The 10,722-nt window shown below is 35.5% G+C and overlaps 1 long non-coding RNA gene across 2 annotated transcripts; it reads right to left on the reverse strand.

Moving 5' to 3' along the window:
* Window positions 1–734: 734 nt before the first annotated feature.
* On the reverse strand, window positions 735–10,117 carry LOC138365152 (uncharacterized). Of its 2 annotated transcripts, none has more exons than XR_011228699.1 (3): window positions 10,019–10,117; window positions 4,412–4,518; window positions 735–1,357 (listed from the first exon to the last, which is right to left on the reverse strand). It is a non-coding gene; the product is annotated as an uncharacterized lncRNA (long non-coding RNA). The 2 variants fall into 2 exon arrangements; XR_011228698.1 differs by lacking the exon at window positions 10,019–10,117 and adding an exon at window positions 5,215–5,368.
* Between the last annotated feature and the right edge of the window lie 605 nt (window positions 10,118–10,722).

The following is a 10,722-nucleotide window of genomic DNA, read 5'->3' on the forward strand; positions in this document are numbered from 1 at the left end:
GTATATATATAACACTATAGTTTTTCTATGACTAATAATAAAAATCTATTAATCAAAAGTTTAGGACTAATTAACTAAAAATAAAAATCTACAAGTGAATGTAAACACAGTCAAGTATAATATTCATGTAGAAAGAGAAAGAAAAAGAGAGAGAAGGAAAGAAAGAAAGAAAGAAAGGGAGAAAGAGAAAGAAAAGAAAAAACAGTCATGTATAATATTCATATTAGCACCATGCAATATAACTTAGATTAAGTAAAAAATCTCAGACATTTTTAAATCAAATGAAATATGAGAGCCAGAGAGAGAGACCCAGAGCCAGAGAGCCAGAGAGAGAGCGCCACAGAGCCAGAGAGAGAGAGAGCCAGAGAGAGCGAGAGCCAGAGAGAAAGAGAGCCAGAGAGAGCGAAAGAGCCAGAGAGAGCGAGAGAGCCAGAGAGAGAGAGACAGAGCCACAGAGAGAGAGAGAGAGCCAGAGAGAGCGAGAGCCAGAGAGAGCGAGAGCCAGAGAGAGCCAGAGAGAAAGAGAGCCAGAGAGAGCGAAAGAGCCAGAGTGAGCGAGAGAGCCAGAGAGAGAGAGAGAGAGAGAGAGAGAGAGCCAGAGAGAGAGAGAGAGCCAGAGAGAGAGAGAGAGAGAGCCAGAGAGAGAGAGAGCCAGAGAGAGAGAGAGAGAGAGAGAGAGAGAGAGAGAGAGAGAGAGAGCCAGAGAGAGAGAGAGAGAGAGAGCCAGAGAGAGAGAGAGAGAGCCAGAGAGAGAGAGAGAGAGAGCCAGAGAGAGAGAGAGAGAGCCAGAGAGAGAGAGCAAGAGAGCCAGAGAGAGCGAGAGAGAGAGAGAGAGCCAGAGAGAGAGAGAGAGCAAGAGAGCCAGAGAGAGAGAGAGAAAGAGACAGACAGACAGAGACAGAAAGACACACACACAACAAAAGAGGAGACAGAACAAAATTAAGGCAAGGAGAGAGAAGACAGAACAGAAACAACAGAGAGAGGAGAGAAATGAGAAATCATTGAAGAGAAGGGGAAGAGAAACACAAGATAAGAAAAAGATACAAGAAAAATATACAAGATAAAAATGACATAAATGAATACCACAAATATAAAAAGTAAAGGAAGAGAGAAGCTAGAAGAGACAGGAAACGAGAGGTGTTAGAAGAGAGGAGGAAAGGAGAGATTAAAAGACAAGAAAAACAGGAGAGAAACGTAAAAGAAATAAAAAAAGGGACATTTGTGAGGAGAGAAAATAAAGAGACCAGAGAAGACCATATATCAAGAGTGTGAGGATAAAGACTTATATATTTTCTTAGTAGACATCCTCTGGCTCTTGTTGCCCCTCTTGTATACGAATTGTACTTGCAAGTTTTCCCTGAAAAGATATTAACAAAATTAATATTTAATTATTTATTTATATAAATTACACACACACAAACTTAATATATATATATATATATATATATATATATATATATATATATATATATATATATATATATATATAATATATATAGACCAGAGACCAATTATATATATATATATATATATATATATATATATAATTTCGTAAACCTCACCCTGTAAACATTCATGTTTCTACATGTTAAACAAGCTACGAGGATGAGGGAAGGGGATGTTCCCTCCATGCTGGATATTATATTTACCAGGAAAGAGAAAGATATATTTATCATTCAGTACCTCCCTCCTTTGGTACCTCCCTCCTTTTACCCAAGTGACATGGTCACTTGGGTAAAAGTGACCATGTCTTTTTGGGAATAAAGTATGCAATGCATTATAATCTGGAAGAAAATGAGCTTGAAGCAGTTGAAAAACCTGACTTGTGGAGAGGTCATTATGGGGAACTCAGATATTTCCTTAAGGAATTTGACAAACACTTGCTGTTAGGACATGAAGTAAATGAGATGTATGTCAAGTTTTGTGAAATATATGATAATGGCACAACAAAATTTATACTAAAGCAGAGATGCAGAACTAGGAAAAGGGGAAAAATTGCCCAAACATACAAGCAATACACAGATGCGAGAAACAACAATAGCAGTAAGGAGAGGGGCAGAAAGACTGACTTTCGGTCATATTCAACAACACAAATATACATACACACACACACATTATTGGAAAAAATTGGAATTGGAATATTGGAAAAAATAATTAAAACTAAATGGGTAGAACACCTGGAGAGAAATGATATAATTTCAGACAGACAGTATGGTTTTCGATTTGGAAGATCCTGTGTATCGAATTTACTCAGTTTCTATGATCGAGCAACAGATATATTACAGGAAAGAGATGGTTGGGTTGACTGCATCTATTTGAACCTAAAAAAGGCATTCGACAGTTCCACATAGAGAGGTTGTTCTGGAAACTGGAAAATATTGGAGGGGTGACAGGTAAGCTTCTAATAGGGATGAAAAATTTTCTGACATAGAAAAATGAGGGCAGTAATCAGAGGCAATGTATCGGACTGGAGAAATGTCACAAGTGGAGTACCACAGGGTTCAGTTCTTGCACCAGTGATGTTTATTGTCTACATAAATGATCTACCAGTTGGTATACAGAATTACATGAACATGTTTGCTGATGATGCTAAGATAATAGGAAGGATAAGAAATTTAGATGATTGTCATGCCCTTCAAGAAAACCTGGATAAAATAAGTATATGGAGCACCACTTGGCAAATGGAATTTAATGTTAATAAATGCCATGTTATGGAATGTGGAACAGGAGAACATAGACCCCACACAACCTATACATTATGTGAGAAATCTTTAAAGAATTCTGATAAAGAAAGAGATCTAGGGGTGGTTCTAGATAGAAAACTATCACCTGAGGACCACATAAAGAATATTGTGCGAGGAGCCTATGCTACGCTTTCTAACTTTAGAATTGCGTTTAAATACATGGATGGCGATATACTAAAGAAATTGTTCATGACTTTTGTTACGCCAAAGCTAGAATATGCAGCTGTTGTGTGGTGCCCAACAACAGAAGTTGGCCCATATCTTAAGAAGCACATCAACAAACTGGAAAAGGTGCAAAGACATGCTACTAAGTGGCTCCCAGAACTGAAGGGCAAGAGCTACGAGGAGACGTTAGAGGCATTAAATATGCCAAAACTAAAAGACAGAAGAGGTGATATGATCACTACATACAAAATAGTAACAGGAATTGATAAAATCGACAGGGAAGATTTCCTGAGACCTGGAACTTCAAGAACAGGAGGTCATAGATTGAAACTAGCTTAACACAGATGCTAAAGAAATATAAGAAAATTCACTTTCGCAAATAGAGTGGTAGACGGTTGGAACAAGTTAGGTGAGAAGGTGGTGGAGGCCAAGACTGTCAGTAGTTTCAAAGCGTTATATGACAAAGAGTGCTGGGAAGACGGTCTCATCCTTTAACTACACTTAGGTAATTACACACACACACACATACATATTATATATATATATATATGTCGTACCTAGTAGCCAGAACGCACTTCTCTGCCTACTTTGCAAGGCCCGATTTGCCTAATAAGCCAAGTTTTCATGAATTAATTGTTTTTCGACTACCTAACCTACCTAACCTAATCTAACCTAACTTTTTCAGCTACCTAACCTAACCTAACCTATAAAGATAGGTTAGGTTAGGTTAGGTAGGGTTGGTTAGGTTCGGTCATATATCTACGTTAATTTTAAATCCAATAAAAATAAATTGACCTCATACATTATGAAATGGGTAGCTTTATCATTTCATAAGAAAAAAATTAGAGAAAATATAATAATTCAGGAAAACTTGGCTTATTAGGCAAATCGGGCCTTGCAAAGTAGGCAGAGAAGTGCGTTCTGGCTACTAGGTACGACATATATATATATATATATATATATATATATATATATATATATATATATATATATATATATATATATATATATATATATATATGTCGTACCTAGTCGCCAGAACGCACTTTTCAGCCTACTATGCAAGGCCCGATTTGCCTAATAAGCCAAGTTTTCATGAATTAATATATTTTCTCTATTTTTTTTCTTATGAAATGATAAAGCTATCCATTTCATTATGTATGAGGTCAATTCTTTTTTTATTGGAGTTAAAATTAATAGAGATATATGACCGAACCTAACCTATCTTTATAGGTTAGGTTAGGTAGCTGAAAATGTTAGGTTAGGTAGTCGAAAAAACATTAATTCAAGAAAACTTGGCTTATTAGGCAAATCGGGCCTTGCATAGTAGGCTGAGATGTGCGTTCTGGCTACTAGGTACGACACATTATATATATATTTATATATATATATATTTATTTATATATATATATATATATATATATATATATATATATATATATATATATATATATATATCGGACAATTAGTAAAAAAAAAAAAAAAAATTTAAATTATTTTACCTTGTACCTAGATCCACCAGGCCTGTTTGGTGCCTGTTTCAGTACTTCAGACATCTGGAAGGTCACATCCTCCTCCTCAACTTGTGGATGTGCGTTGATAGATGATTCTGTAAAATTAAGTTATTTATATAATAATAAATTCAGTATAACAATAATATTCTGTAAAATTAAAAGTAATTTATACATCAATCAGATAAAACTCTCCAGAGATGGTGATACACAACATATAAAGGACAAGTTTCAGAACAAAATATGCATTTAGGAATAAGGTTTTGTACATGTAGGTAGCACATGAGAAAATAAGTGGAAGGTGATCAAGTTTATATTAACATGTTAATGACTTTGTTAAGGCTTTGCAAGAATGAAAAAATATTAATAATATAATATCACCTACCAATTAATTGTACATCATTTATAAGTCAATTATTTGCATTATTATTATTCAATACTAATGATATAAAAATGCATTTTGTAATCTACTATTTATGCAAGTATTAAGCACAGGATCATGAAATAAACTGCACAATACTGTAATGGATAAACCAATTAAGTTTACATTTTCCTATAGCTAAGTCAGTCAGTTCTATTAGCAGCAGAGAACAATTATGCCCAACCTCTATTAAATGAAACAATCTTAAGAGCAAGTGATAGAAATATAATCATTTATGCTTGGGAAAATATTATGGAATGGTTCCAAATATGAAAAATATTAAGTTTTTTGGTTAAAATTTTTTAACTTAAAATTTACATTTTTAAGTGAATTTTAAACTTTAAAAAAATTATTTAATTTTTTGGTTACTTACTTAAAATAACATTATATAGTTCTTGTTTTTGTAGAAATGCCAATTTCTTCTTTTGCCCTTCCAGACTGTATAGTGACCACAGGCCGTTTGTTCATATCTTCATTATTCTTCGAACTGTGGTTGCACAATCAGACCCACGTACACTGGTTAAAAGCATCACCTAAAAGCAACAACAAAAATGTAGTACACTGACGAATTTTGAATATTTATATATATATATATATATATATATATATATATATATATATATATATATATATATATATATATATATATATATATATATATATATATTAGTTGATTTTATACCCGCATTAGGTCAGGTGATAATACAATGAAGGTGAAAACATGGGGGGATACATAAGGGATAAACATAGGGGCTGCAGAAGGCTTATTGGCCCATACGAGGCATCTCCTATCTAAACACAAAGATTAATCCAGTGTAATTGGCCTGTTATGTTGTAACATAACATAACATAACATAACATAACATAACATAACATAACATAACATAAATATATATATATATATATATATATATATATATATATATATATATATATATATATATATATGTGTGTATATATATATATATATATATATATATATATATATGTGTATATATATATATATATGTATGCCATATACATATATATGCTATGTTGTATGCTACAACTTGGCTGATAATAAAGCCATTCACAACTGCAGGCCTAATAAAAAAAGGAGGTGGCATAGCAATATCTTACAAAGATACCTTCATCTGCAATAGTCTCATTAGTAATAGAGACGACTATTGTGAATATACCTTTGCCAAGTTCGCCAGTAAATCCCTTAAATCCTCCTTGACTATAAGTGCCATCTATAGATTTCCCAATACCGACATAGCTTCATTCTCAGATAACGTAAGGAATCTTATCATAAATAACAATCTCAACAAAAATCAAACCAACTTAGTGGTTTGTAATGGTGAACAAAACATGCAGATACTTATATATAACCTGTGAATAGAGTGTAATAACACCAAAACTATTTGTTTATTGTTTTATGACCATAATAATTGAATCACTAATATGATTCACTAATATATAATCCTAATAATAATCACTAATATATAATCCATTGAGCATGCTGCATCTCTTTCAGTCTCTTTGCAATTTGAACAAGAGGGTTTTTAATTGATCGAACCATATTCTTAAAGTAAAGTAAATGAGATGTATTCCATATTTTGCAAAATATACGATGAAGGCACACAAACATTCATACCAAAACTGAAGGGCAGGATTTATGAGGAGACATTTGAGGCATTAAATATTCCAAAACTAGAAGACAGAAGGAAAAGAGGAGATATGATCACTACGTACAAAACAGTAACAGGAATTGATAAACTTCATAGGGAAGATTTCCCGAGACCTGGAATTTCAAGAACAAGAGGTTATAGATTTAAACGAACTAAACAAAGATGCCGAAGAAATGTAAGACAATTCACTTTTGCAAACAGAATGGTAAACGGTTGGAACATGTTAGGTGAGAAGGTGGTGGAGGCCAAATCCGTCAAAAGTTTCAAAGCATTATATGACAAAGAGTGCTGGGAAAATGGGACACCACGAGTGTAGCTCTCCATCCATCTGATTGATAACCCAAATGAATTTTTCATGGATATGATACCAACATCAAATCATAAATCAGATGTGATCCTATCCCCACTGGATTTTGAAGAAGCCATAGACAGTATGCCTATGCACTCTGCACCAGGCCCTGACTCTTGGAACTCTATATTCATCAAGAACTGTAAAAAACGTTATCGCAGGCCCTTCACATTCTTTGGAGACAAAGCCAAGATACTGGCATTGTCCCTGACATACTAAAAACAGCAGAGATAGCACCGCCCCATAAAGGAGGAAATAAGGCAGAGGCAAAAAACTACAGACCGATAGCACTAACATCGCACATCATAAAAATCTTTGAGAGAATGCTAAGAAGTAAGATCACAAAATACATGGAATCACAGCATCTCCATAACCCCAGACAACATGGTTTCAGAACAGGGCGCTCTTGCCTATCACAGTTGCTGGACCACTCTGACATGGCACTAGATGCCATGGAAGACAAACAAAACGCTTTGACAAAAAAAAGCCTTTGACAAATGTGACCATTGTGTTATTGCACATAAAATGCGTTCAAAAGGAATTACCGGAAAAATAGGCAGATGGATATACAACTTCCTGACTAATAGAACCCAATGTGTAGTAGTCAACAAAATAAAATCTGGACCATCAACCGTAAAGAGCTCAGTCCCCAAGCGTACTGTGCTTGCTCCAATACTTTTTCTCATCCTCATATCGGACATAGACAAGGACACAACCTATAGTACTGTATCATCCTTTGCAGATGACACTAGAATCTTCACGAGAGTAGGCAACATAGAGGACACGGCAAACCTCCAATCAGATGTAAATCAGGTCTTTCTATGGGCTACAGAAAATAACATGGTGATTAACGAACATAAGTTTCAGCTCATGCGCTACGGAAAAAATAAAAAATATAAAAACGGAAACCACTTACAAAACTCAGTCAAATCATAACATTGAACGGAAAAGCAACGTAAAGGATTTGGGTGTACTGATGTCAGAAGGCCTTACATTTAAAGAACACAATAAAGTAGCCGTCACAACTGCAAGAAAAATGACAGGATAGATAACAAGAACTTTTCACACTAGAGATGCTATACCGATGATGATAGTTTTCAAGACGCTAGTGCTCTCTAGAGTGGAATACTGCTGCATAATGAAAGCCCCTTTCAAAGCTGGAGAAATTACTGACCTATACTTATGCATTTATCTTCGGTTTAACACAACAGGCACCAGACACACGCTAGGCATCATACACACTAGGATAAAACAAACATTAGGCCAGAAGTCAGAAAAGAATTCAAAGAATTTTACTGGAAAGGCTTGCTGTTAGGAAAGGAAGTAATTGAGATGAATTAATGCACAGTATGTCAATTTTGTGAAATATATGATAAAGGAACAAAAACATTTATACCAAAACAAAGATGCAGAACTAGGAAACAGGATTTGCTCAACTGAAATTTCAAGACGGACAGAGACCAAAAGACACAAAAATGGAATCAATATACGAAGAGGCCAAACCCCCAAACATACCAGTAATACAAAGAGAAACAACTACACGGCAGTGAGGAGAGAGGCAGAAAGAAATTTTGAAAAAAAGGAACAAACAAATGTAAAGTAGAACAAATCATATTCTATAAATACAGCAACAACCAATTGCAGGTAAAGGATAATATTCAGAGCTTTTAAATGCATGGATGGCGAAATACTCAAGAAATTGTTCACGACTTTTGTTAGACCAAAGTTGGAATATGCAGCGGTTGTATGGTGCCCATATCTTAAGAAGCACATAAACAAACTGGAAAAGGTGCAAAGACATGCTACTAAGTGGCTCCCAGAACTGAAGGACAAGAACTATGAGGAGAGGTTAGAGGCATTAAATATACCAAATATACTACACAAATATATATACTACACATGCACAATAAACTACCCTACACAGGCTGAGTATGGTGTGTACAATAAATTATTAGCTAAAAGATAAGACTGAGTTTGTATAAATGGGGGTTAAGTCAGAGTGGGAAAATGTAAGTGGAGTGCCTAAAAACCCTGTCCTGGGACCTCTGTAATTCATAATATATACAAATAATTTAGACTCAGGTTTGATCAGCAATATTTGAAAATTTCCAGACGATACAAAAGGGATTTTTTTCTGGATTCAGGATTATTTTTTTATGGCTGAAAACAGGTTTTCAGCAATAAAAGAAATACAGTATTGCTGGAACAACCGTCGACATCTTCAAGAGAAAACCTGAACATCTTCAAGAAGTGAAGATGACCTTGAGAAGAAGTATAGGTTGGGAGAAGTATAGGTTAGGAATTGTCTCCAAAGAATTCTCAAAGAATTACTCGTTATTGCTATCCAAGATAATTAGACGAGCCAAAGCTAAATACTACGAAGATAAATTTACCCAAATAAAGAGTACCTTACCTAAAAATATGTATGTACCTTACGTAAATAAACATTTGATTTTGAAGTGCCGGACAAACAAGGCTGTGGTGGATATGTGGGCCTGAGGGGCCTGTCCAAGCAACAGCCTGTTGGACCAAGCTCTCACATGTCAAGCCTGGCCTTGGAAGGGCTTGGTGAGTAGAACAACTACCAGAACCCTATAATGCATGTATCAAGGTGTCCAGGCAGTGAGCACCACATAATGCAGTGCAGTCCTGTAAGAATAAGCACAGTAAGTATGGGCATGGAGGGGGTGCAGCAGTGGCTTGTGAAGGGCTGGAGAGTAAATGGACATGCCCAGGGGTAAAAAGCATTAGGGTAACAGAACATAGCCCATAAAAATAGTAATGACAATGAATGAATAATTATATGAATGCAATAATACTTCATATCTCAATAGGAATACTAAGCAGGATGCAAGACAAGGTACTGGTGGTGATAGTGGTTGGTACAAGTCCTCACATCCCCACAGACACCAGTAACAGCCCTCACCTCCCAACACAGTACCCTTGTAGCGAGTTAATCTTATACTCGCTTCATTATCTTATAGCATAACTAATTAACACTAATTACAGAAGCTACACAGGTGATACTTTGGTGTGAGTTGAGCGCACTGAGCGTCGGTATCGCTACACCCTTGTTCCTTAACAACCCTTTGGACCTTTATTACAGAAAAATAGAATCAATTAATTTAATAAAATATAAAATATAAGTGCTTACTTACGATAATACTATCGGTGGAACACAAAATCTTCTTCTTCTTGATAGTAGATGCAGTTTGCATGAAGGGTTAGTCCTCGCCATGACTGAACTGACGACAAAATGGCCGCTGTGTTGATATGGCGTCAGATGACGCTGTGACGTCACAGGTGAGGGACGCTTTGCGCATTACTCCCTCGTACTTAAAAAGTACTACAGGTACTTTTTGGTTTATTTTTTAATATGGCAGAAGTTGGACAGCTTTTCAAATCATTATAAGGGAGTGAGTTCCATAGACTAGGTCCCTTTATTTACATAGAGTGTTTACATAGATTAAGTTTGACTCTGGGGATATCAAAGAGATATTTATGTCTGGTGGGGACGTGGCCATGTGTTCTATTACATCTGTCCAGGAAGAGTTTCAGAACAGGGTTTGCAGTTAGAAAAAGGGCTTTATAAACGTAATTTACACAGGAGAATGTATGGAGTGAATTTGTTTAGCATGTTTAAGGATTTGAACAAGGGAGCTGTGTGTTGTCTGAAGGTAGAGTTAGTTATTGTCCTGATAGCAGATTTTTACTGGATGATGATGGGCTTGAGGTAGTTTGCAGAGGTTGAACCCCAAGCACAAACGCCATAAGAATGATAGGGATAAGTGAATAATGAATGAATAATGAATGAAAGATAAGTGCATAATAGAGTGAGAGGAGAGCAGAGTAGGGTACATAA

The sequence above is a fragment of the Procambarus clarkii genome, chromosome 15, assembly GCF_040958095.1.
Source record: "Procambarus clarkii isolate CNS0578487 chromosome 15, FALCON_Pclarkii_2.0, whole genome shotgun sequence".
Taxonomy (NCBI): Eukaryota; Metazoa; Arthropoda; class Malacostraca; order Decapoda; family Cambaridae; genus Procambarus; species Procambarus clarkii.